Below are 26558 nucleotides of genomic sequence, written 5' to 3'. Positions count from 1 at the left end.
GTTAAATGTCCATTCATGTGTTTAAATCATTTTAACATCAATATTACTCAAAAACAAACACAAAATTTATATTGACTAACACATTTTCATAAACCATATTCAGAGTAAATATAATGAACCAATAATGAATGATGACCCCCCCCCACCCCCTGTTCACACACATTAAGTAGACTAAGACTACACTACCCATAATCCTCTTAGGGTAGTATAAAATGGGGAACAGGAAGGCCGCATATCTCTTAAACCCCACCCCCGGAACCATGCTGCAGCCATGAGCCCAGAGAACAAAAGGTGAGAGAATGAATCCATCAAAATGCTAAATAAAGTTAATTAAGAAAACTCTTTTAGTGTCTTGTCTCTACTCTAATGTGCACCTTAGACCAGGGAAAGTAACCAAAATATTTTCAAACCACAAAACAAAATGAAAAACACAAATGTATACAAATAATATAACAAACAAACAAAACTGATTTGAGACAGCTTATGACATTATCACAGCAGTATGCTTAGAGTCTTTGTCCTGTTGGAAGGTGAACCTCTGTGCCAGTCTCAAGTCTCTTGCAGATTAGAACAGTTTTTTGTTTTTCCTAAGATTGCCCTGTATTTGTCTCCATCCATCTTGCCATCAACCCTCACCCGTTTCCCATTTCCTGCTGAAGAACTGGATCCCCACAACATGATGCTACCACTACCTTGCTTCACTGTGTGGACGGGGGTCTTGGGGTCTTAGGGTCTTGAGTAGTTTTTTTTTTTTTGTTGTTTTTTTTTTTTTAAATAACCAACTCCTTGAACTTTTCCAGAACATTGCCCCAGACTTGTTTTGCTAACTCCTTGGTCTTCTTGATAAGTTTAGTTTAGATATGTTCTCTAATAAACTCTGGGGTTTTATTTATATGTGCACTCAGGTGGACTCCACTGAACTAATTATGTGACTTCTAATGGCAACTGGTTGCAGCAGAACTAGTTCAAGGGTATTACAGCAGTGGGAGTGAATACTTATGAGCAACTTTTACATTTTACACGTTTGCAAAATGTATTTGTAAATAATTTTGCAATCGACTTAGATTTTTATCCCCACTTTAATATTAAGTGATATTTTGTGCCGCTTCAACACATATAATCCAAATAAAATCCGTTTAAGCTTTAAGTTGCAACACTACAAAATATGGAACTGTTCAAGAAGGTTGAATACCTATGTAAGCCACTGTCAGTGATCACTTTAGGCACTGGTCAATGATTCAGTATTACGATACTGACAGAAGCCAGACTTACATACATAATGTGTGTTATTCTAACTTAAAAATAACAAAGCTGTTGTGCATCAACTCTCTCCAAAATCTTGGATGTTATTTGGATATTTGGAGATAATTGGAGATAATTGGAGAGATTGATCAGAGGGGTTGATATGTGCTTCAAGTATAAAGATGTAGAGTTTACTGGAACCAGTGGAGCAAAACTTCTTGTTGAAAAGTCCTTGGATTACGAAACTTCTTGGGTTTTTATTGTCAGTATCTTTAAAAGCTAATCATGAATTGCTGGCAGCCTGCTGTTAAATCCTTATGTTCTTTATATTCTTGTTGATGACATCTGAAAAATCATTGCTAATTAGGTCTGAAAGAACTTGAAAGTCATAAATGGTTTGATCTTTTGTTCATTTAGATACTGTGTTATAAAGGACCTACTATGTTTTTTTTTTTAATATGTAGCTGTAGCTTGAACAAAATCTGATGGTAATTACTGAAAGATTTGTTCAATGTTATTTAGAAGACTTACAGCTTATTCTGTCATTTTTGCTCACACAGTTGATAGATTCTTTTGAGTGCACATAATTGTTCTCTGTACCATGTGACATAGCTTCTAATAATGGTATTTCTCATACAAGACATTTTCCAAGTTAATCCATACAAATAAATTTAATTCATTTGCTCAAACTGTGATGTGACACATGGTACACTACAAAGTTCATAGTAGTAATGGAAGTACATGCTTCATACACCGACCGGACCTAGAAACAAAGTTTGTACTTATCTGAAATTTGAAACAAATAGGAAATTGTATAAAACTGGTGTATAACCCGAAAACATGTAGTTCATACAGTGTGTATATGGCAATAAATAAGGGGCAGACTGTTTAAAATGTGGGATGTCGATGCCAAAAATGAGCTAATTGCATAAAAATGAGCTAATTGCATATGCTGCTGTAAGGACAATTACCAATGGCCAGTTTTGCATGCAATCATAGCATATTATATAGCCAGTTATTATATTATATGTTATTATATTATATACACCGATCAGCCATAACATTAAAACCAGTGATAAGTGAAGTGAATAACATTGATTATCTCATTACAATGGAAACTGTCAAGGGGTGGGATATATTAGGCAGCAAGTGAACAGTCATTTCTTGAAGTTGATGTGTTGGAAGCAAGAAAATGAGCAAGCATAAGGATCTGAGTGACTTTGACTAGTGCCAAATTGTGCTGGCTAGATGACTGTGTCAGATCATCTCCAAAACAGCAGGTCTTGTGGGGTATTCCCAGTATGCAGTGGTTAGTGCCTACCAAAAGTGTTCCAAGAGAGGACAGTTGGTGAACTGGTGAAAGGGTCATGGGCGCCCAAGGCTCACTGATGTGCATGGGGAGTGAAGGCTAGCCCATCTCACAGAAGAGCTACTGTAGCACAAATTGCTGAAAAAGTTAATGCTGGCTATGAAAGAAAGGTGTCAGAACACACAGTGCATCTTTTACATCATGTGGACGACTGGGTGCATGTGTTTTGCTTACCTGGGGAAGAGATGGCACCAGGATGCATTATGGGAAGAAGGCAAGCTGGTGGAGGCAGTGTGATGCTCTGGGCAATGTTCTGCTGGTAAATCTTGGGTCCTGGCATTCATGTGGATGTTATTTTGACACGTACCACCTACCTAAACATTGTTACAGACCAAGTACTCCCCTTCATGCCTCTTTCAGCAGGATAATGCGCCCTGCCATACTGCAAAAATTGTTCAGGAATGGATTGAGGAACATGAAAAGAGTTCAAGGTGTTGACTTGGCCTCCAAAATCCCCAGATCTCAATCTGATCGAGCATCTGTGGGATGCGCTGGATAAACAAGTCAGATCTGTGGAAGCCCCACCTCGTACCTTACACGACTTAAAGGATCTGCTGCTAACGTCTTGGTGCCAGACACCACAGCACACCTTCAGAGGTCTTGTGGAGTCCATGCCTCGATGGTTCAGAGCTGTTTTGGTGGCACAGGGGGGACCTACACAACATTAGGCAGGTAGTTTTAATGTTATGGCTCATTATTATATTATATTATATTATATTATATTATATTATATTATATTATATTATATTATATTATGTTATATTATGTTATATTATGTTATATTATGTTATATTATGTTATATTATATTATATTATATTATCTGTATTTTTTCCATAGAAAAGGCTAATTTTAAGCTGCCAGACATAGATTACTATATCAGTGTACTTAATTTAATTTATATAGTGTTTTTAACAATGGCCATTGTCACAAAGCAGCTTTTCAGAAAACTGGACATACTGTGCTATGCTATAAAGTAAAATAGTACTGAATGTTTTGAAAGGATCTTCAGTACCAGCATCAGTTTTTTTAAAAAATGTTTTTAAATATTAAATAAAGCTTAAACCTCTAGTATTCAAGTGATGTTATCCACGGAACAATGAATGAGACTTGAGCATTAACTGTTTTCAGAAGTTCAGTCTTTAGGCTATCCAAGTGAATCCATCCACAGTGATCTTTAGGGTATCTGTGTGGTACCATCCACAGAAATCTAAGATTGAGGCTGTGTCTGAGTCTCAGACACTAATTGGAAGACTGTTCCATAACTGGGGGACTTTGCAAGAAAAAGCTCTGCCCCCTGCTGTAGTCTGCAGCTGTAATAAATTAGTCTGCTTATTCTCCAGATATTCTTTAGTTGACAATGAATGTAATAATACAGGACTATGGAAGGAGTACAGACTGAAATTAGTAGACTGTCCCTCGTGCTGTGTATGTGATTAGCTACAGTCTTATTAAATTGAACATAATTGTAGATGATTATTCAAATCACGTTTTTCACTGTGTGGTCTCATCTATGTGGCACTATTACTTGCGTCTATGACTATCAGCATTAGAGTTTCATCCTGCTAAGATCATACACGCAAAGCAGCTGTCACGTATGGGCCATTTCCTCAGAAGACTTGCTCTTATTAACTAATGAGATGCTTCCACTGCTGCTAAATTGGTCTAGATATGGTGGCTATGAACCGTCCACTTCTATGACCAGCCAGCTGTTGAGTAAAGGTGTGAGTTTTTTCCCATTCCTAACACAGTATGGGCCTACCCAAAGCAATGGTGTTCAGAAAAAAAGCAGATGGTGATGGTTTGCCTGGTTAAGCCTGCAGATTGGGAGTATCAGTATTAGGGTGCGTTAATGGGACATATATTAAGTTTCATAGATGAAAGATTGTGTTTTCTGTCCCCTTTTTCTTGTTTTAAAAGTCAGATTTCCCACAGGTGTCACAGGAGAGCTCCCCATTCCTTTCTCTATCTATTTCTCCTCCTCTCTCCTTTCCTCATCCTCTTTTTTTTCTACTATCAAATGTTAGCATATGTTCTGGAATGATTCTCCTGCTCATAGCTAAAGAATTTCTAGCAACATGCATTCTAACAAGAGTGTGTTTAAGCTAACACATAAATGATGAATGTTCTGTTAAGAGATTAAGTCAGTGCAGTATGCCACTTAAGTAGTATTATTTTGGCATTTGTTAACAATAAAAGTACAAATCATTTTAGTTGCAGAGAGATTCGAACTGACGATTCATCACTGTATTTAGGAGGTGAATTAGATTGGGATGCTGAGACTGAGGATCTCAGTCAGCATACTCAAGACTTCCACTCAGATAGACTGAATATATAGGTATAACCAGACAGCATTATTAATCAGCTATGGAATCAGCTGAACCCCATGTCAAACCAACTGAGTTTATATGTGGCAATATGTAATATGTAAAACTATGTATTGTGTTAACTGCATTTTCATGTATTTTAGAGGATTTTCTTTAGTTCATTAGGATTTGTCATGCAGAGGCTAATGGTGATTTTGGACAGTATATCTATAAATATACATACAGTATAAAATACATTTATATGTATAAAAATATAGGTTGACATAAAGAGTGAAGAATAAAGAGTGAAGTTGATCTGGTTTAAATCCAACAGACACACGCTGAGATGAAAGGCCAGGCTAAAGGAAAAGCAGACAAAAGGACTTAAGCACTTTTTCCCTCCATGTCAAAAATGTGGTGGGCAGGATTACATTCTTTGAAAGTCTATAATGTACCCTGCCCATTCATCTCACATTTATTTTACCCTTTTATGTGTTAGGCAGTTTACAGAAGACATCTTTATACTACTACTACTACTACTACTACTACTAATAATAATAATAATAATAATGATGATGATAATGTATACATGAATGAATGGGTAAAGGTTTTAACCTCTGCTCTATCATTGCAGTAACTAGGCTGTATTGCATTGCAATCTTTAACTGTCTTTTCTCTTGCTGCAGATGTGAAGCTGACTTTCACAACTCTCATCAGCTCACAGCCTCCCAGAACTCTCTGCAAATGAATGATTACTTTGTTCAGTGTAAGGAGGAGGAACAGTTGGGGGTTTTGTTTCTTATTTCATCCTTGAGCAGTTCTGAAATTCAGGATGAGCTACAGGTGAGTGAATGCATCAGGATTTTTTTTCCCCCTAACACATAAGAGGAATAGCATCTACCTCAAAAGTGGTTAAAACTCTGCAGAGGACTGCGGACCCTTACTGATTTCATGTCTCATGTATAAGCAGTAGTTTATATGCAATAATGAGTCACAGATTGATTTCTTAATGATTCTGAGATCTGGACTTAGCTGGAAATAGCTGTTGATGAAAGATTCCCATGCTAATGTTTGTATCATCTGGGGAACAGCAGACTGTATTTACTTATTATATGCCTATAGATACTGTGCCTATACATAATGCGATATTGAATTACTGAAATGATGACGTACATGAGCATTTGAGCATCCTAGCAGTAAGTGCAGGCTGTGTTAGGTATAGAAAGTTGTTTATATTCTCTCAGACTGAGGGTCATATGTACCAAGCTGCTTGTGCCCACATTCAGGCATAATTAGGTCACATTCTGCATGAAAAATTGTGTTTTATATATGAAACTGGTGTACAACACCAATATATACAGGGCACTAGAGAATGTACAAAATGTGCATTAACAGTGACTCAGAGAGTGCAATTTAGCAGAAGAATGCAAATGTTGCAATAGTACAGATGAAACCAGTAGCAGCATTAGGAACCCGTTTGTTCAGAGGGCAAAACAGGTTAATTTCCTGTTTTTTACTAATTCAATTCAACCAATGACTACTCACTTAAATAAAAGGACAGACATACTAATTTAGATCATGGTTTTACTAAATAAACTAAATACACTATGATATAACTGTTGTTTATATCTGTCAGCTGTATTTTATTGTTGCCTTGTTGGAACACCACTTTTTGATGATAAAAATATGTGGTTTGCCCAAATATTTGGTCATGTTACGTCGGAAGTTCTGGCAGGCTGTAAATAAATAGATACGTCTGTTCATTTATTGAGTGTTTCACAGCACAGAGACTGCGAAAGCTCAAATTTCATATGCAGATAGACAATTTATTATTTTGAAAGATGACATGCAGCTATTGTTGATGTCTTTGCTATTTTCTTTATATGAAATCTATTTTTGCACAATAGTCAGACTGTAGACACCGGTGTCTAAACCATTAGGGAGTCTGAACAAACATGTGCAACAGTATTGACTATACAGTGAGGGGTAATAAGTATTCAGGCACTTATATATATATATATATATATATATATATATATATATATATATATATATATGCGTGTGTGTGTGTGTTGTCTAAATACTTTTTTCCCAATCAATTTTCTTTTTTATGTTTTTCTTTTTAAAAACTTGATTTATTTTTATGTAACTTTTACTTTTACATATATATTTTTTGATTTATATTTTATATTTTAATGTTGGGTTTGAATATTTTTTCCCTATCAGTTTTGTTTTTTAAATATGTCATTTGTTGCAAAGCAATTGTTGGTAATTATAGCTTCAGGATGGCTGTGGTAAGAAGTAATTAGCTTTTGCAGCATTGTGGTTCATTTTTGGCCCACTATTCTTGACAAATTGTCTTCAATTCCCCAAGTTACAAGGATCTCTCTGATGTACTCAATTTCAAAATCCTCAAAATCAGGAGATGGCTAGGCCATGCAAGGCCTTCTTGAGTTATTGTGGCTGTATGTTTGGAGTCGTCATGTTGAAACGTCCCTCTTCTCCCCAGAGTCAGTTTCTAATGTCCCGGTACATCGCTCCATTCATGATTCCTTTGATGACATGTATTGCCCCATTACCGTTTGCCCATGTCATGGTGTTCCTACTTCTGTAATTCACTGTGGGTATGGTATTCTTGGGATCATACATGCAACCCTTCTTTCACCAAATATGACAAGCTGAATTACTGCCAGAGTTTTATTTTTGTTTAGTCTGACCAGAGTATATTGTTCCAAATGCTTTTAGATGTGCATCTCTGTGCTTCTTTTTGTTTTGAATAGAGTGAAGGAATTGACATGATTGCAGTAGAGTTCATCGCTTCTAGATCTCTGTTGTTCTTGCTGCTTTCAGGTCATCCTGCAACTCTATTTGAGTGATTGCTGGCTTCTCTCTTACTTTCTTTCTCATTCGTCTGAAAGTACATTGTGAAATCCTACATGGTTCACCTTTCCAGGGATAATTAGTTATGTTTCAATGAACTTTCCACCCGCATACTATTGAACCAGTTGTACTGGGAAGTTTAATGTCCTCACTACGGCTTTGTACCGTTTTTCATTCAAGTGTTGTTTAACACTGAGAATTGTAGGACGCTCCATCACCTTCACCATGACTGCTACTTTTTGGTGAAATCTTCCCAACCAACGACAACAGGTTCAGTTTGCATGAGAATGTTGTAGCTTTTATATCTGTATATTTTTTAATCTGGTGCCTGAAAACATTTTTCCCTGTGGATTTTAAACACGTCTTTTCCATTTAAAAAGTCAAAAGACAGTATCTGTGTAAATGTTAAATGAGTATATGGGTTTCTGAAACTCTTTTAGTCATCAAGCATCTGAATCTTTTTGTCAGAGGAAAGGGGCTGAAATATGTGTTGGGTGGGAGGGGTCAGGGGACATTTTTAAAGCTCATTTCTGGATGTATTTTTAATGTACTGGGATTGCACTGGTAGGAGATTATCTCAGATTTGCTGATATGTGTGCCTAGGAATTTGTCATGGTTAATGGTTGCCTGCCAATTCTAACAGGCTCTTTCTGATTTTAATACTGCTTGTCCATTGGCCTGCTGTTTTATGGAGATCTGGTAACCCTGGTATTATGTCACAAACACATACATTAATTTCCACACATCATTGTATCACAATAAAGAGGACTTTTATGACCATACAAATTTTCTGAATGTTAATGTTAACCACAAGAAAAATTCCATAAAATGTTTTAAATACACTATATGGCCAAATGTTTGTGGACACCTGACAAAAACACTGTGTTTTTTGAACATCCCATTCCACATTTCATCCCCAGATTTTGTGCTGTTATAATAACCTCCACTCTTCTAGGAAGGCTTTCCACTAGATATTGGAGCGTGGATGTGGGGATTTGCTCATTCAGCCACAAGAGCATTAGTGAGTTCAGGGGTGCTGTCAGCATTCCAGTTCATCCCAAAGGTGTTCAGTGGAGTTGAGGTCAGGGTTCTCAAGTTCTTCCATGAAAATTTGGCAAACCATGTCTTCATGGATATCACTTTGTGCACAGGGGCATTGTCATGCTGGAACAGGGGCCGCATAGTTCCAGTGAAGGGAAATCGTAATGCTACAGTGTACAAAGACATTCTATACAGTTGTGTGCATCCAAATTTGTGGCAACTGTTTGGGGAAGGTGTGATGGTTAGGTGTCCACAAACTTTTGGACATAAGAGTAAGAAATTTTTTTTAACACATCCTTTTCATTAAACCAATTAGTAATCAAATGGAATATCAGCAGTATTAATAGCCTTTTTAATTGCTCTGATCCAAGAGGCTGTATTGAATAAGAACATCTTTTACACATTATCTTTCTTACTGAACTTACATTTTATCTTTAGTACCAATCTTTTTTTTTTACAGCTCTATGGCTGACCTTTTCGATCACTTCACAGTGGCATTTAAACCATAATTTGTGCCTTACATAGAGTGCAGTTAGCATAGTGAACTACGGCCTTAGTAAACTGAATGATATTTCAGACACATTCTAAGGGCAATTTGCAACCACATCAAACAGTATTTTGCTTCACACTTTCACGTATGAACATCTGGCCCGGACCGTACTGTATGATAATCCTAACTGTAACTGCTTGACCACAACTCTGTAAACACTGCTAACTCCTAAATTTATAGCTCTATAAATTTATTGTATACTGCTGTTGTTCAGGCAATCTGTATGTCCTGGCTCTCATTTCTTGGCACACTCTGCATGTACCAGTGGCACTCAGCATTTGCTGGCAGAGTCTGAGACACCATAATAACAATTGATTTGTGTTTTTCGCTCTTAGCCTTGGCTTGACAGTGGATTTGAAAAGGCTCTCCAGTCTGTTTTCCATCCCCATGCTAAGGATTACAGCCTGAACCTTTCACAATGCATCACAAGGCTGAGGCGTGTTGAGGCAACAGATCAATACCCATCTCATGAGGAGCCAGAGCTGAACTTTTGGATTTATCCACTGTTTCCCTACAGAACAGAGCAGACAGTATGGGTTTGTGGGTATAGAAATGGATTAGTGGTCACATGGTGGCTGTCTGAGGACAGGGACTCACTGAGTTTTTTCTGAATCGCAGGACTGGAAATGTCATTTCTGAAGAGACAGTGTCATTTCATTTTATTAATCGAGAAGAAATTGTGTTTTCTATGCACAATTTATTACTAATTTTATATGGTTAGCAGTGGTGCACAGTGGTTATTAAAATAGGGGAAACACAGCTCGACTGTCTCCTTATAGGTATGTGCATCATTAGCAGTGTCGGCCATTTCTTGCCAAAACACAGCTAAGCTGCTAGCTGAAGAAGGAAGTGACAGCTAGCTTGCTAGACAAATTTCAGATATGAATGCAAATAATCGAAACGAATATATATATATATATATATATATATATATATATATATATATGTATGTATGTATGTATATATATATATATTTACGATATTTACAAATTACACCTATAGCAGCCTTCAAGCAATTCAAAGTTTAAGGTGTCAGTCATATTCATTCCCAATTTACTGATTGGCAACTGGTTATCTGGTTATGAGGTCCCGCCCTTTTGAGAGTTCTACCAATCATCATAAGGAGAAGCTGTGCATCCAGAGGGGGGAAAAACGAAAACTTCACTGTCCAATAAATGTAGTGATGATTTTTTTTTCTGTGCAAAACACACCCACCCACAATCCATTTACTCCCAGTGAAGCCGGGCAGGACTCAAAATAACACATTAAAAGCCTGTTGTCCAATGATTGTTAATATTTTGTTCTATTAAAACAGTGAGTAAACAGACACCAAACACTAAATGATGCATTTGGCTTCAATATATGTGTATTAGCTCTGTGTCTGCTAACAGGCTGCATTGTTTACCGGAAACAGTTCAAGTTAAATGAACAAACAAACATCCAGCCATTCTCTGTACCACTTATCCTACACAGGGTCGCAGGGAGCCTGGAGCCTATCTCAGTGGACACAGGGCACAAGGGGGGAGGGACACCCTGGATGGGGTGCCAACACATTGTAGGGCACAATCGCACACACACCCATTCACACACTACAGACAATTTAGAGATGCAAATCAGCCTACAACACGTCTTTGGACTGGAAGAGGAAACCCCCAAAGCACAGGGAGAACATGCGAGCTCTGCGCACACAGGGCGGAAGTGGGAATCGAGCCCCCAACGCCAGAGGTGCGAGGCAAATGTGCAAACCACTAAGCCCCCGTACCCCCCATGAACGAACATTGCAGTGATCATTTGATCATTTGATTTGCTAAAATATTGAATTCCACTAAGATTGATTAATAATATAGGCACTGTGGTAAACATTTCAATACTGCAGGTTAATGAAATTTTAGGGGAAGCCTTGTAGACTTCTGATGTAGTCTTAAAGGAATCACCTGTGATTGTTAGCTTAAAGTAACCTTACGTGTACTCATAAATAACTCACAGATATTTATATGTAGCATTTGCATGTCAACTGAGGCAGGTATCAGGTGCTTCAAACAAGTAATTCCTGGTCTGCTGGCTTTAGTATTAGTCTTTTGTAAGTTTATAGTGATTACTGATTCTGTGCTTGTGGAAAAAATAGGGTTTGTATATTAAACATTGAAAAGTGCAGGGCTTTTTATTGAGAGATTTATTGAAGGGGGACTGAAAAAGAGGACATCTGTAATACTGGTGAAATCTCTATTAGCGCTCAGAGTGCCCTGTCCATTCATGGCCATTTAAATGCAAATCCAGCAGTAAGGTTGTCTTAACGTTAGGAGGTATGAAGTATGCCATGAATATGTGCAATACAATACTGAAAATATGCAGGTCTTTGCACACTAAAGGGAAAGAGAAATGACCAAGGATGTATTGTGTTATGAAGTCAAGGCTAAGCTTAAACCATATATAAAGACAAACCTCTATGCCACAAGCCCTTGAGTAAGGCATTTAGTTTCAGAGTGCACCACTAGTGCCGCTACATTTTATCCACCTATAACATATTAACATTGACTAAACGTTTAGAAAAAAAATCACAATGGCTTAAAAAATTACAAAAGAGAATAAGCTATTGGAGCATTGCTGAATTAGATCAAATTCTCCAAGCACTCTCCAGAAATTAATGAACAATTTGTTCAACATTTGGAGGGGTTGGTGGATGGATGATTTTTTTTTTTCATTCTTTAGCTGTCTTCCAAAGAGGATATTGTGAAATATTGAGGGCCATGTAAAACTCTCTGCAGCAGTAGCTGATTTGCAATAAGGGAGAAGATACTGCTAGCTAGATAGACTGCTAGATAATAGTTATCTAATACTGCTGGATAATAGTTATCTAAGTTGAACAAAACACAAAGTATGTCTGTACTATGTATGTATTTTCCTGATAAAACCACATTCCTGTTAAATGTTTAATTGAACTGTGCATTATATTAAAGCAGTAAATTAGCTAGCTTGGTTCTTACTGAAGCTGAGAGTTTCCATAATGCAAAATTACTGCAACTTACATATTTAGTATATTAGATTAGTTTCTTGTTTCTTTATTTAGCCATCCTCTCAATCCGCACCTCCTCTCTGTTTCAGTGTTGCACCTATCTAATCATCTCAGTGTGTAGAAACACTGCAAAAACACATACTAAGGAGCCAAATAAAGTGCTTAAAATGGTCAGGACCAACTTAAAATGGTCAGCAATGTCTTCTTGTAGACTAATTTATGTCAGACCAGAAGGGTCCAATAATGCTTATCCTCCGATATTCGATCAGTCAGTGCTGGTGGGGATAATCTTTCTGCTCTTAGAAATGGTTGTGGTGAGAAATGGATAAGCAAAACTCCCATTAGCTATGTGATATAGTAACACAGATTGCTTTCATTAAGAGTAGGTGGACTGAGGGGACTGAGGAAAAGCTGTTAATAAAAGATTCCCCTGCTGATGTTTGGAGCACCTGGGGAACTGCAGATTGAATCGTGGCCCCATCTTACAATACAGGTCATTATTTAACTGTCCACAATAGGTGTCGTGACAATAGCCCAGCTTTCCAGCCTATCACCATTCAATTAACTTCTCTGACTCTCTTTGTGCCTGGTAAATTGAATGTCACATAGAAATACTTGTACACCCAGCCGAGATGGCTAAATTTAATTATGCTTCACTCATTACTTCCCGAATATTTGGCAACATAAAGACATTGCATGATAAGAGAAAAGTGCAGCCTTCGTAATCCCATCTGCCACATTAGTGTGGAATAATTCCGTGTTTCCACCAGCGACTGTGTGTAAAGTGGACAACACCCAGTGTTTCCACTGATCCCATTTTGACCACATGGACACTGAGGGTAACTTATGCCATATACAGTCTGATGATGGATAATTACACTGTGTTGTGGTTTGTATTTAAAGCTGTCAGGAATCAGATAGTGCTTGCATGTCCATGATGCAGACTTTCATATCTTGCCTGCATCCATTTATTGCAAATATTAGAACTCTTTGAACTGACTGAATGACTTTTCAGAGAAAATTGATTAGACATGGAATTAGAAACTTGGTTCTTGGTCCTTTCTGTCATGTTATTTACCATATATACACACTAGGGCTGGAACACAATGACATCTATATCTGTATTTATATTTGTTTAGTGCTTCAAATATCCATATCTGTATCTTTTTTTTAATATTTATGAAACCTAATATGAATTCCCCTTCAAAACAGTGCAAGACATTGACAGTTCCTCAAGCTCAGCTACATTACTTGAGTTCATAATGGGTCTCAACTAGAGATGTGTGCGGGACTGTTTTATTAATCTACCTCATGCAGTTATCTTTTTTTTTGTACGTCAGCACTATTTTCAAATTTAGTTGCTTCGGTTTCCTAAAATATAAACAAAGTAGTTTCCTAATGTAAACCACCATGATCTTGACGAGGCATGTTAATAAGGATGCTGTAAATGCATTGCACTGTTCCACACCTTCATGATAATGAACATGGGCTTTTTTTTTGTCCCACTAGCTTCATATCTGACCACTCACCTGCATGAAAGTAGAAACCTCCCAACTACTTTGTTGCATCCCACAGGATCCCAGTCCCAATGCACATCTCTGGTGTACACCAGATTCCCTGTGAACCTTTCTGGCAAAAAGAATAATGCGCCTTCTCTGTGTGTCTGTATTTGTATCATTTTAGGAGGCCTTATCTGTTCATTCCCTAATACAGTCATAGAATTAAACACTGTGCTGTACTGTAGCTATTATCATATAGCTATTGTCATTGCCTATTTTATTATGAGGAAGTAGTAATTAACCTAGTATATGTTTCTTTGTTTACCAGTGTTCCGATGAAATGATAACTCTTAAAGCCTAAACTTTATTTTGTGACATGTGTGTAAATCCAAATGAAAAAGAAAACTGGAAACATGATGAAAGAAAATTAAAAAAGGTAATCTTTCAGTGGTATGTAAAATCAAAAGCATATTAGATCAAACATTTGTGAATGGCACATTAAGAAATAGTCTGAAATGATAATGTTCTGTAATGCTTCCCCTCTTCACTATTCTTGTTAAGATGTATCATTGATGTATTTTCAGACCATTATGGAAAATGTTCTTATACACACCCCACTAAAGAAGGTGACATTTGGAAGACCAAATCTTTGCATGTCCTTTGTTCACTGTATCTGCCTTAGCTGTCACATCGCATTGGCACAGGTGTGTTATGGTAATCGTTGGCAAAGAAAATTATAAAATATCTGTGTGTAAGTTGAGTGCATTAACAGTTTTGATGTAATACAGTAATCTGTATGCACTTAGCATGTACCCCAGAATCAGTTACATGACGCATTGCAGTATTCACTGTTAACAGAGAAAATGGTTATCTTTGACATTTCAAAATATTGTCAGGAAGAGGTTTACAACATTCTTCTGTCCTATTCAGAAGGCAGCATAGGGGCAGCTGGGAATAAGCTTCCTTATTTTGGACACATTTAAAGGCAGCTTCTCATATGTCCTTTTCAGAGAAGACAATCCTGTAATTCTGTTTACCAGATGTCTTGCTAATCTTGAATAACTGAACTATCACTCTGAGAAATTCTGCTTCAAAACATTTAAATGCCATAAAATGTGTAAAATAACTTGACAATAGACCTCCAGAGTAAATGATCTCTGCGTCAGAGGTTTTCACTACTGTAGTAATAGATTGTCTCGCCAGTATGGTGCTTCTTCTATTTGTTCATAATACATGTGGCTCATAAAGGTAGCAGTATTGATCTGAAAAATATGTGTATGCTGGTCATTTCACATTTGTGGCAGATAACAATTACAGCAATGACATTTAGACACAAATGTGAATGTGTCACAGCAAAACCTTGGAACTGAGTAATAAGGCTTGTAAAGTGAAAGTGGGTCATCTATTAAAATCTAAAACTGTAAAAATATAAACTGATACTCACTCTACAATGATATAATGATGTTTGTGCCACAGGTCTTTTGGAATAGAAAGCTGATCCATTGATTCTGTATGCTTCTAAGCTGTTTATATACAGTATTGTCTGATTATATATGAGGAATTAAGAGATAAATACTCAAAATAATACAAATAGTGAAGCCACTCATTTTTATGTAGCTGAATGGAAATGCCTGATATGTGGGAAACTGCATTCATATAAAAAATGTTTTCTCAAGTCTGAAGTGTAAAGTTTTGGTCATCGGGATAAAGACAAGATGCTGTAAATCGTGACAAAAACGGATTGTTTGGAATAAATGTGTTTGGCTGCTTTTCTTTTAATGACATTCTCAGAACAGTGGTTGATGGAAACACAACCTTTGGCAATTTAAGGACTGCTTGATGCTTGAAGCTGTATTTTTTCCCCCTAATTTAGTCATGGTCGTTCTCTCCTATCACACGACAGGGAGGGTGAAGGCTATCGTGTGCTTCCACGTGCTGCTGCTCATGGAAAATCGGGGTGGCATAATATAATCAGAGGAAAGCACCACCCACTTCCGCACATCACTGTGAGAGGGCCACAGCCACCGATGACTGTGGCATCATTGGGATTTGAACTCGTGATCATAGGGTGAACATTTTTCTGTTGTGTCACTTGGGAGTCTGTATTGCTCATATTGCCTAGTGAGCTAGCAAGTTTTTTTCTCTGTTTTTGTATGTTAGTTGTCAATAAATTTTGTTTGTCAATACAATTTTATGTCAAAAAATCAATAATTCCATCCAATGAGATTTGTTCAAATTTGCTTGTGAACTGACCTCTGCTACAAAACCTTAACTGGAGAGATTCTACACTATCTGTCATTCAATTTTGCTCATATCCTTAGGGTTTCCTTCATCTTTCTCCCTATCACAATCAATTTCTAAATGATCTCACCCAGCAGTATGACAGAGAAAATGAGCAAAGAAAGAGCAATGAATCTGCTCCCAAAATAAAGTTTGGTTGAGGTCAAATATGGTTTTATGAGTCACTCGCTTCAATATTAATTGTTCCAAGTTCCAACCTTCCAGCTGAGACATTAAATTTCATGTGAAGCTTTCAAAAATTCTGCAGTTTTTGAAGTGTATATATCACTCACTCTTCTCAATGTCATTACTGATTCAGCTTCTAAAAGGCACATAAAACTCTGCTGAACAGTGGAATATTTATTGTGACAGGATTGGGATGAAAAAAGCCTTAATTGTCAGTAAAATTAAAAAGGTTTTTTGTAGTTTGATAGGCCCCAGAATATGTATTAGACTGTTATTGCATATGCCATATTCACTGTTAGCTTATTGTGATGAATGCTTGCCAATTAACTACTAACATGAAAATGTGAATCTGGGTATAATTGTTCCCGGCAAGTGTATGAAAATTGGCTAAATAGACAGAAATGTAAAAATGATTAATGGTGCCAATGGGAAGTGTGTGACTGTGGTGTGTGTGTGTGTGTGTGTGCATATATATGAGAGAGAGATGCTTTCGTGAATGCTTTCGAGAGATGTGCACATTTGTAAATGCAAAATAATGACTCCAGCTGCATTCTTATTAGTCATATATCTAAATTGCAACTGGCAGTAGATAAGGAGCTATCTACACTACAAGGATCTTACGATGAGCCAAAAATATATCATATATAGCTCACATCTTATCGAGAACAAGAGCTAAAAACATTTCTCTCATTGTTCCACATTTTCTAATATAATGTGCATCATATTGCTGGTTGAATATATAACTGTGTTTCTATGGACTCCAGATGCAGGGTAGACTTCCTGGAGTGTAAAGCCTCAAAGTCATGCCCTGGAGCTGGGGCTCCAGCTCACCTATAGACCATGGAAAAAAGAAAAAAAAACCTTAACTGAGAACTCTCAGAGAAGAAATATTTGAATTTATATTGACAACTGTGTTTTTTGATCAGCAGCTGAAAATATAAGAATCATTACAAAGCATAGTGTGTGACTCTGTTGAAATTCTGATGAAAGATGACCATAGAGATATAGGTCTTTTATAATTTCGCTTTCTAATGAGAACAGAATTATTTTGTCAAACTGAAGATTCTAGAGAGCAGAAATAAATTCCTGTAGTGTACTGCTTGAGGAGCCTCTTAAAATCAATCAGTTGTCAAAAGTCTTGCATCTCTACACTAACTATCTTGACATTTTCCATCATTTTGAATGATCAGGAAAATATGCCAATTAGTGATCTAATCACGCCATCTTCAGAACAGAAAGTCCTCCCTGATACATCCTACCGTTGCATAACATCATGGGTAACTTACTACAAATCTACTAATTTTCTTCCTAGCAGCCATATACAATACCTGTATCAGAATTGGTATTACATGAACCACACTATATATTCAGATATTATTGCAATAATTCATCGCTATCATAATATGGATATTAGCATCATAGTGGATCTCCTGCAATACTTCATACTACGTTTTTATGTTTTCACTAATAAGAGTTTAATTTCATCAAAGAAAAAAATTAAAGGCTTTCTGTTTTTTTTTGTGTTAGAAAATAACTGTATCTAAATGTACAGACTCAGACTGTTGGACCTGGATCATAAATACCTGGGCATTTTACAGGAGTCATATCCAATATGAATAAAGTTTGCATGGCAAAAACAAAGTCTGCTGACTTAAATAGAAGAGGACAACGTGTTCAAATGGGACTCATTTCTGATTGCAGTTAATTTTGCATCCATCTTCTTTGCTTTCACTTCGCAAGAGCTCATCTTGATGAATTTTTTAGCCTCTGCTAATCTTGGAAGCATGGGCTGAAAGAAAATGAGCATGGGGCTGGGTTCTCATCTTTATTGAGGACTCACCATTGAGGAACTGATTATTATTATTATTATTATTACTATTATTATTATTATTATTATTACAATTTTGCCCCACCAGGAAGCTTTTTCTGCTCTTCAGTCAACATGATGTCTTATCATTCACAAGCAAAAAAAACTAGCCAGCTGGCTAAGATTAGCTGTTCACTGAACCACTACTTTCACTCCAGAAACATAACAGGAGTGCTAATAATTGCTTGATTTTGCTCACCCTGATGAAGAAATTCACAAGGTGAAATACAGTATACTGTATCTCCTGCAATATTTGAGATTTCGTCTCTTGCAATGGGTTTATTGATGATTTTAGGTGTTTGATGGAGAACGTATCTGTTAAATCTTGCTAAATAGAGAAAGATGGAAAAATACTTGTTTCTGCACGAATCTTTATTTATAGTATATGTTGGTGTCTGATGTGTGTTGGTTATTGTTTGTGTTTGATGATAAATGTTGGTTCTTGATGGAGATTTTGATCTCAGTGCAGTATATGATACCATAGATCATAACTAAGAAATTACTCGCTCAGACCTTGTATGACTGACCGGTTTGTAAATGTTAACGGTTGTTAACGGTGACTAAGGTACAAAAAGAGAGAGCAGAATGACCAGTTAACAAGATTCAAAAAGGCTGTGTTATGAAGCAAGAGGGAAGAGAGGAAAAATCTCCTTCAACAGAGATCACTGAACAGATTTTTCTGTACCAGGAAGCAGCAGTGAGCTACTGCTTGAGCCAAATATCAATAGAGAAGATAATCCATTAAAGTAGCATTGTATGAACTAAATATATCTGCACTACAACCACCCCATTCAAGTCTTCTATGCAAAGAATGCATGTGTGTGCTGGCAGTGAAAAATGATTATTAATTTTGAATTTAAAAAATGCATCACGTATGAAGGATCGCATTTTTCTGGTATTACTAGAAGTAATAGTAAGCTAGTAAGCTGAGCCACCAGTGCAATCACAAACTTTTGCTGTAACAGAAAACATAGCAAATGGCTGAGAAGGTCTGTTCTGTCATCATATAAGGCCATTTGGTATAAAAGGGAAAAATGATTACAATATTTAAGTAATACGTATTTAAGTAATTATTGATCATATCTTATTATAATTTAATTATTATAGTAAATATATAATAAAGATATATAAAAACAAAATAGTGCAATAGAAGCTAGTCAACATTTTTATTATAGCATATCACAATCTAAGAAATATGGCTTTCATTTAAGCCTGAAATGCATTTATAAGAATAATGTTGTTTATCATGATAATTCCACAATAATTGATTTATTGTGACCTTCGTTTGGTGGAGAAGGAACACTCACACACATTAAGATGCACACATTTTTATGCAGACACAATTGAATTTTGGTGTTTAAATGATAAACGTACAAATTACAAAATGCTTAATAGCATTGCAGCATGTAAAAGACAGTTTACACAAAAATTACATGGATTTTCCACATTCCCCAAAAGGAGCTGATCAGCCAAAGCATGTAATGCCCAAAGTATCTCTCTGGAGCAATGAGGGCAGTGTACATAAGACTACTGTATTGGCAAGAATTCTGAATTGTCTGTCAATCTGTATGCTATGAGTTAATGCTCTTTGACCACAAACATAGGTTTCATAGTAATGTTTGGGTTTATCTGAAGGGTTTTCTCATTCCATCATACATATGCCATCAGCTTTGGATAGCAAGTCGGGAATTTAGAAATAATACTTCGGTTGACAAATTAAACAAAGCTTAAATATGACACTGAACACTTTCTTTGGATTTCTTCGGTTTTCAAAGTCCTCAGCTGGCAGACACTAATGAAATAATTGTCTGTGGTCATACTGTAATGACGAGGCAATTCAAGGTAGAACAGTTATGTTTTCTACCGAGTTACTACTCACTCATTACTGATTTATTACCAAAACTTTAACCTGTGTCATGTTTACCCAGGCGAGATTAGTTACAGAATGACATCTGTAATAAAATATATTGCGCGTCTCCTCTGTTATAAAACTCATCCGGATAAATGTAATAAAATGCATCCAGATGACTATAAATTACCAAGACCTGAGCGAGTTTCTCACTCTTCTACCCAGATGTTTGTGTCAAACATGGTGATATTGTCATATTAGTGGAATATGAATTAATTTATAGAACATTACAATCATATTGTGGCATATCAGCTTGTGGGATTGCGTTCTTCCTTTTGATTATCTTTGTTTTCTTTTTATAAGCTCCCAGGAAAGACATAAATAAATTAATTGAAACCGTGTTTTAGAGACTCTTCTAGGGCATCCACCATTTCAGAATTACGGGAAATATTTTTGCTTAATTGACTAAATGCAGCAAGTCAAATGCAAAAGGTGACAAATGCTTGTAAAATCAAAGCTGTCTATTTGGTCAGAGAAAAAAAGACCAGACTGCTGTAGGATTTGTTAAAACCAGATGATAATGCAAGTGGAAATAAAAACGCAGAGTCGAACCTGCAATAGATGGAACTACTCCACCTCCACATGTAAATCGAATCTTGCACACACAGAGCTATACTATATTTACAATTATAGTATATTGACAGTTCTGAACAGTGATTGATCTTCACTATCTTTTGATTCTGTATATAAGCTCTAGGAGGACAGATACAGTATGGCTGACTAACTAGTGTTGCTGACTTACTTACATTCACTTGTCCTGAATTTAGGAAGAAAAGCTGCCTAACAATGTTCTGATCTTCAGGAGTAGATCTAGTATTGTGTGTAGCCTAATAATGTGGTTGGCCACCACTTATCTAGGAAGAGATTAGGTTTATGCATAGGTTGAATGATTCAGGGAATTTTTGGGAGGTTCATAACGTATCAGAACCCAAAATATTAGAGAAAAAGACATGTGACATGCTTTGATGGGGTTGAAAGGGCTGTATTTTTGTCTAACCTATTTTTCTTTGAATGCTCTTTTTACATAGACATTGGTACATTGGAAAGCCAAGAATCAATGGTTTGTTTTCTTGGTTGTATGTAAGACATAAACTGGAACAAAACAAAATCACATCTTGCCAAGCTTGCCAAACATCAGCAGCAAAGCATATTTGTTAAAACAGCATAACAAAGCCTTTATAGGACACAAAGCTTAAAGTCAATAGAACAGATTAATGAAATAAATGAGACCAAATCAAAATGAAGAAGCTGTTGGCCTTTTTTTTTTTTTTTTTTTTTTTTTTTTTTAATAAATGGTATAGTCCAGGACATGTTTTATATATAAAAAAATTGCTGCAGGCTCTGAGAACATGACATAAATGGAGAGAGGTCCTGACTATTCAAAATCGAATAGTGATGGTTGACAATTCTGATTTTGCCTCTAAATGCTTTTATGTTTGTAATAATAATAATAATAATAATAATAATATAAAAAAAAAACTTTATTTAGTAATTCTATTCATAGTATTCATTCTGGTTTAAAAATGAATGAGAAAAAAGGCACAATTGACAGGCAAATGCCCTACAGCAAATAGCTCTTTGAGAATCCTGGGTTGCAGTTTTATTTATTATAAATCTGCTTTAAGTAATATAATACTGGCCTCTTTTAACTTGATATTGCTTTTATATTGCCTCACAATATCATGTTGTGTAGACTAATATTTATTGGATAAAAAAAAGCAATAAAAGTATATTATTGCTTTGTCAGAATTTTGTCGAGCCCACCATGTGTGTATATCCTAAGCTGGACCATCCTATTAATGCCTCAACAAGACCACCCTGTTAATGTGTTTGTACCCCCTTGGCTTCCCCATCAAAAAATCCTAGAACCACCCCTGCTGGGCCTCCAAACTCTTTTCAGTGGGGATGTGATGGCAGGCAGCCATAACTGAAAGCAGAGGCCAGATGGTGTTTCACAGAAAAATACAGTAGTGGATTTAGTTGGCTCCTATTCAATCCAGACAATTCTGCGAGTCTTTTCTGTTGTCATAGATACAGCTTATCTTTTATGCTAAGATACAATTTTAGTGTTGTACCCTGTGTTAAAATAGGAACTATTTGATGTAAAGAACTTTATGGTTGGAAATTAATCTTGTCCACTATTATTTGAAGCTATACTTGGCATAGGATTGTTATTTTTTATTTGCAACAAGGTTCAAGAAATTTGTTTGATTCTCTTACTGGGCAGATGCAGATGTTCTCTAGCCCTAATCAAAAGACAATAAAAAAAAAAAATTTGTAAGATTTTCTTCAACCATGTTCTCCAAGCCTGCATTTGATATTTGTATGAGATCACCATGCTTTATTAGGAACACCTTTACATCTGCACGTTTATGCAGTTATCTAATCAGCCAATCACGTGGCAGCAGTGCAATGCATAAAATCCTGTAGATACAAGTCAAGAGCTTCAGTTAATATTCACATCAAACATCAGAATGAAGAAAAAGTGTGAGCTCTGACTTTAATTGTGGCATGGATGTTGGTGCCAGATGGGCTGGTTTGAATATTTCATAAACTACTGATCTCCTGGGATTTTCACACACAACAGTCTCTAGGGTTTACACAGAATGGTGCAAAAAACAAAAAAAACATGTGAGCAGAGGGTCTTCAGGCTGAAACACTTTGTTGATGAGAGAGATCAGAGGAAAATGACCAGAGTGGTTTGAGCTGACAGGAAGTCTATAGTAACTCAAATAATCACTCTTTACAACTGTGGTGAGCAGAAAAGCATCTCAGCATGCACAAAACATTGAACCTTGTGGTGGATGGGCTACAACAGCAGAAGACCACATTGGGTTCCAATCCTATCAGCCAAGAACAAGAATCTGAGGCTATCATGGGTACAGACTCCCCCAAACTGTACAGTTAAAGATTAGATTTTAAAAAATCACCTGTTTTTTTCCATTATTATTGGATAACTGTGTAAGATCCTTAGTGGTCTAGCAGCTAAGACTCCCACACTCTCACCACTGTGGCTTGAGTTCGTTTCCCGGGCAGGAAACCAACCCAGCCACTGATAGTGTACTCTCAGTACCGGTCCCAAGCCCAGCTAAAATGGAAGGGTTGTGTCAGGAAGGGCATGTGGCGTAAAACCTGTGCCAAATCAAACATGCAGACCAATGATCTGAAAACATTACATGCAATAAGCCATGAGTTAATACCAAGTGTTAAATGAGTCAATATCATGAGACAGTAACACTAAATAATGTGTTATGATTGTACATGTGTGATTGAAATTTGAAGGAAATTCAAATAAAATATGTGATGTCATCACAATTTAAAAACAAGAAACAATAGGAAAAAGCTTGGGCCAGCTCTAATCAAACTGACATGTAGATATTCACCAGGGAAATTATGTAATGTTAAAGTTTTCAGAAAGGTTTCTCCATATTAAGGTCCTGCATTCAACAAGTTTTTTCCCTTCATCTTTGTCATGCCAAACACATGAAAATTCATGAGTTTACATTATCATGGATGAATTATGGATGTCATCTAATTATTTTTAACAGCATCTTATTAATCCATTCACAGAGCGGTGAATGATTCCCATGTGAGGCTTGAAATCTAATGAAGTGCATTTGTTTAAAAGCAGTTGGATGATGATGCTCATCTGTCTTTGTCCAGATGTTTTGTTTTATTACAATTTTTTTATTATACATTTTTCAAACAAACTCTTCACTAACTTAATATTTATAAAGGCCAGAAAACTGTGTTTTGATTAGCTGTAAGTTGTAGGAATGATAACATGTAGAGGAGCATACTAGCTGAATCAATATCAGCCGTTAGTCTTTAAAAGACTACAACAATCAAGACTGTGTGTCAGGCCCAGGCACTCCAGGCTAACTGTAGGGTGCCTATTATAACCCTTAGTTTTTGTGGTGTGTTCCACACCATGCTTGCTGCATGCTTGCTGTCTCATTAGTGTCTGTTGGGCCGATTTAGCATGTTGAATTGGCGTTGAATGTCAGTATTGCTCTGATTGTCTGTTTAGCATGTCAGTACAGAAAAAAGAGAGCGAAGCATAACACTCTGAAAGGGGTACAGACGGTGAATTTTTCAAATTCTGCCTATCTACTGTATTTCTTTTATACAAATAAAATGGTTTAGCACTTTAAAATGTATGTTTTAAAACTCATTTTCTAACACCGCGCTTAAACATAGTTAGTTGATATGCTGACCATGTTGATTTTTCAAGTTCAAGTTCAAGTGGAGTTTGTCATTTCAGCCACATACAAGTACATAGTACGAAACAATGTTTCTCCAGGACCAAGGTGCTACATAAGACAACACAGAACAACACAGAACTACAAGGGACTACATAAATAATATATAAAGTGCACAAGTGCAAACATGTGCAGACAGCACAAGACAGTACAGTGACTACTGAGAGACAATGGGCACAGTAAGTCCCAGTGCAGCGCTGAGCAGTACACAGTTCTTTTTAAAAGTGAACCTAGTGACAATAGTGCAAAGAGTACAAGAGTACAATACAAGTAGCTGAAATAGCGTTATATAAGTGTATATATAAGTGATATTTTAAAAAATATCGACAGAACATTTTTCTGTTTTTGACTTTTCATGAGACATCTCTCCTACAGTAAACCAACAAACAGACCAGCAGGAAAAGTGGGATGCTGACAGAATGGTTCAGCTGAACTAAGAAGGAGAAAAGCACTTACTTTATTTTAATTCTACAATAATATGTGATAGCTCTAATTATTGCTTCATTTCTGTGGCATTATCTTTGGATTTGTTAACTGTGGATTAACTGAGATCCCTAAATAATTGGACACATGCAAATAATTGCTCATATGCATATGTAATTTGTTTATTCTACCGTTATCATCCTTAATAGTAGGTTATGTAAAATTCAGGGATGCCAAAAAAAGAAAACTTATATAATTTGCAACAGACCTGAAATTTAAATTTTATAATTAAATGATATTATTTTAAATTTTAATTGCAAAAAGTCAGTTTATCCAAGGATTTTTCAATTATCATTCTAGTAAGGATTGGGTGCAGTCTGCCACTATTTTTTGCTGAGCTTGCAATGAAAACCATTACTCTATACAGTAGCTCTGATTAATGGATGAAGTGTCCTTATCAATTTTTCAGAACAGCACTTTCCGTTTTTTCCCTTGACCTCACACATCATCATTTTTGTTTCATTGATAGAAAAAATTGTGTTGCTCAGCTGTATTAGCTGATGTTAGTATGTTGGTAGAAATAAGTCAAAGCAATTTAACACATCAATGGTCAAATATAGAAACACTTGCTGTATACTGATGCTACAGAAACTATTGTACTTGGAAGCAGCAGATTATGGAGTAAAATGCCAGATAGAATATCGTTATTGACAGGATTGCACTGGCAGAATTATCTGAAGGTCAAAGTAAGACTTCTTCTACTTTTTTATGCTCAAAACTATCAGAGCATTTTCTTTCAGAACTAATGGACATTTCATTGCAGAGTACAAATAGCACAATTGTTATTATCTTGTGCTCATGACCCCACATGGGTAACCTATAAAAGGTCCCCGCTACATCACATTCGTCCACTTTTCCATTCTTGTCTCGTAGACTAGTTGAGGAAAAAGATACAAAAGCACTAATATATATTGCTCTAATCCTTTGTTTCCTGATAATAATCCTAATTTTGTTATTGTTAAATCTACACTATCAAATGAGTGTTTTTACACACGCTGTAGGTGATGGTGATTTTAGTGTTTGATTTCTTACTATTCTTATTACATTTCTGTCATTAGAACAGACACATGATGAGACCAAATAATGTCTCTTGTATTTCAGGGTAGGATGGCAAAGTGCTTGCTCTGATGGATTTCAAGTCAAGTGGGTTTTTATTGTCATTCCTCTATATAGCTTGTATACATTGAAATAAAATGTAATTTCTCCAGGAGCATGGTGCAAAAGATAACAGTATGCAAGACTACACTCACTGTCCCCTCTAATAGAAACACCTGCATATTTATGCAGTTATCCAATTAGCCAATCATGTGGCAGCAGCACAATGCATAAAATCATGCAGATACAGGTCAAGAGCTTCAGTTAATGTTCACATCAAACATAAGAATGGGGAAAAATGTGATCTCAGTGACTTTAATTGTGGCATGGTTGTTGGTGCCAGATGGGCTGGTTTGAGTTTTTCAGAAGCTGCTGATCTCCTGGGATTTTCACACACAAATGTCTCTAGAGTTTACACAGGATGGTGCGAAAAACAAAAAAAACATTGAGTGAGTGACAGTTCTGTGGGTGGAAATGCGTTGTCAATAAGTTAGGTCAGAGGAAAATGGTCAGATTGGTTCAAGCTGCCAAGAAGGATATAGTAACTCAAATAAGCACTCTTTACAACTGTGGTGAGC

The 26558-nt window shown here is 36.4% G+C and overlaps 1 long non-coding RNA gene across 1 annotated transcript; it reads left to right on the top strand.

The window, feature by feature from the left end:
• Window positions 1–247: 247 nt before the first annotated feature.
• LOC128317116 (uncharacterized) lies at window positions 248–18060 on the top strand. Its single transcript, XR_008300624.1, has 3 exons — window positions 248–291; window positions 5602–5758; window positions 15802–18060. It is a non-coding gene; the product is annotated as an uncharacterized LOC128317116 (long non-coding RNA).
• Window positions 18061–26558: the final 8498 nt, after the last annotated feature.

Source organism: Pangasianodon hypophthalmus, chromosome 2 (genome assembly GCF_027358585.1).
Source record: "Pangasianodon hypophthalmus isolate fPanHyp1 chromosome 2, fPanHyp1.pri, whole genome shotgun sequence".
NCBI lineage: Eukaryota > Metazoa > Chordata > Actinopteri > Siluriformes > Pangasiidae > Pangasianodon > Pangasianodon hypophthalmus.
Note: the sequence above shows the minus strand (reverse complement) of the source record. Positions and strands in the feature narration are given on the sequence as shown.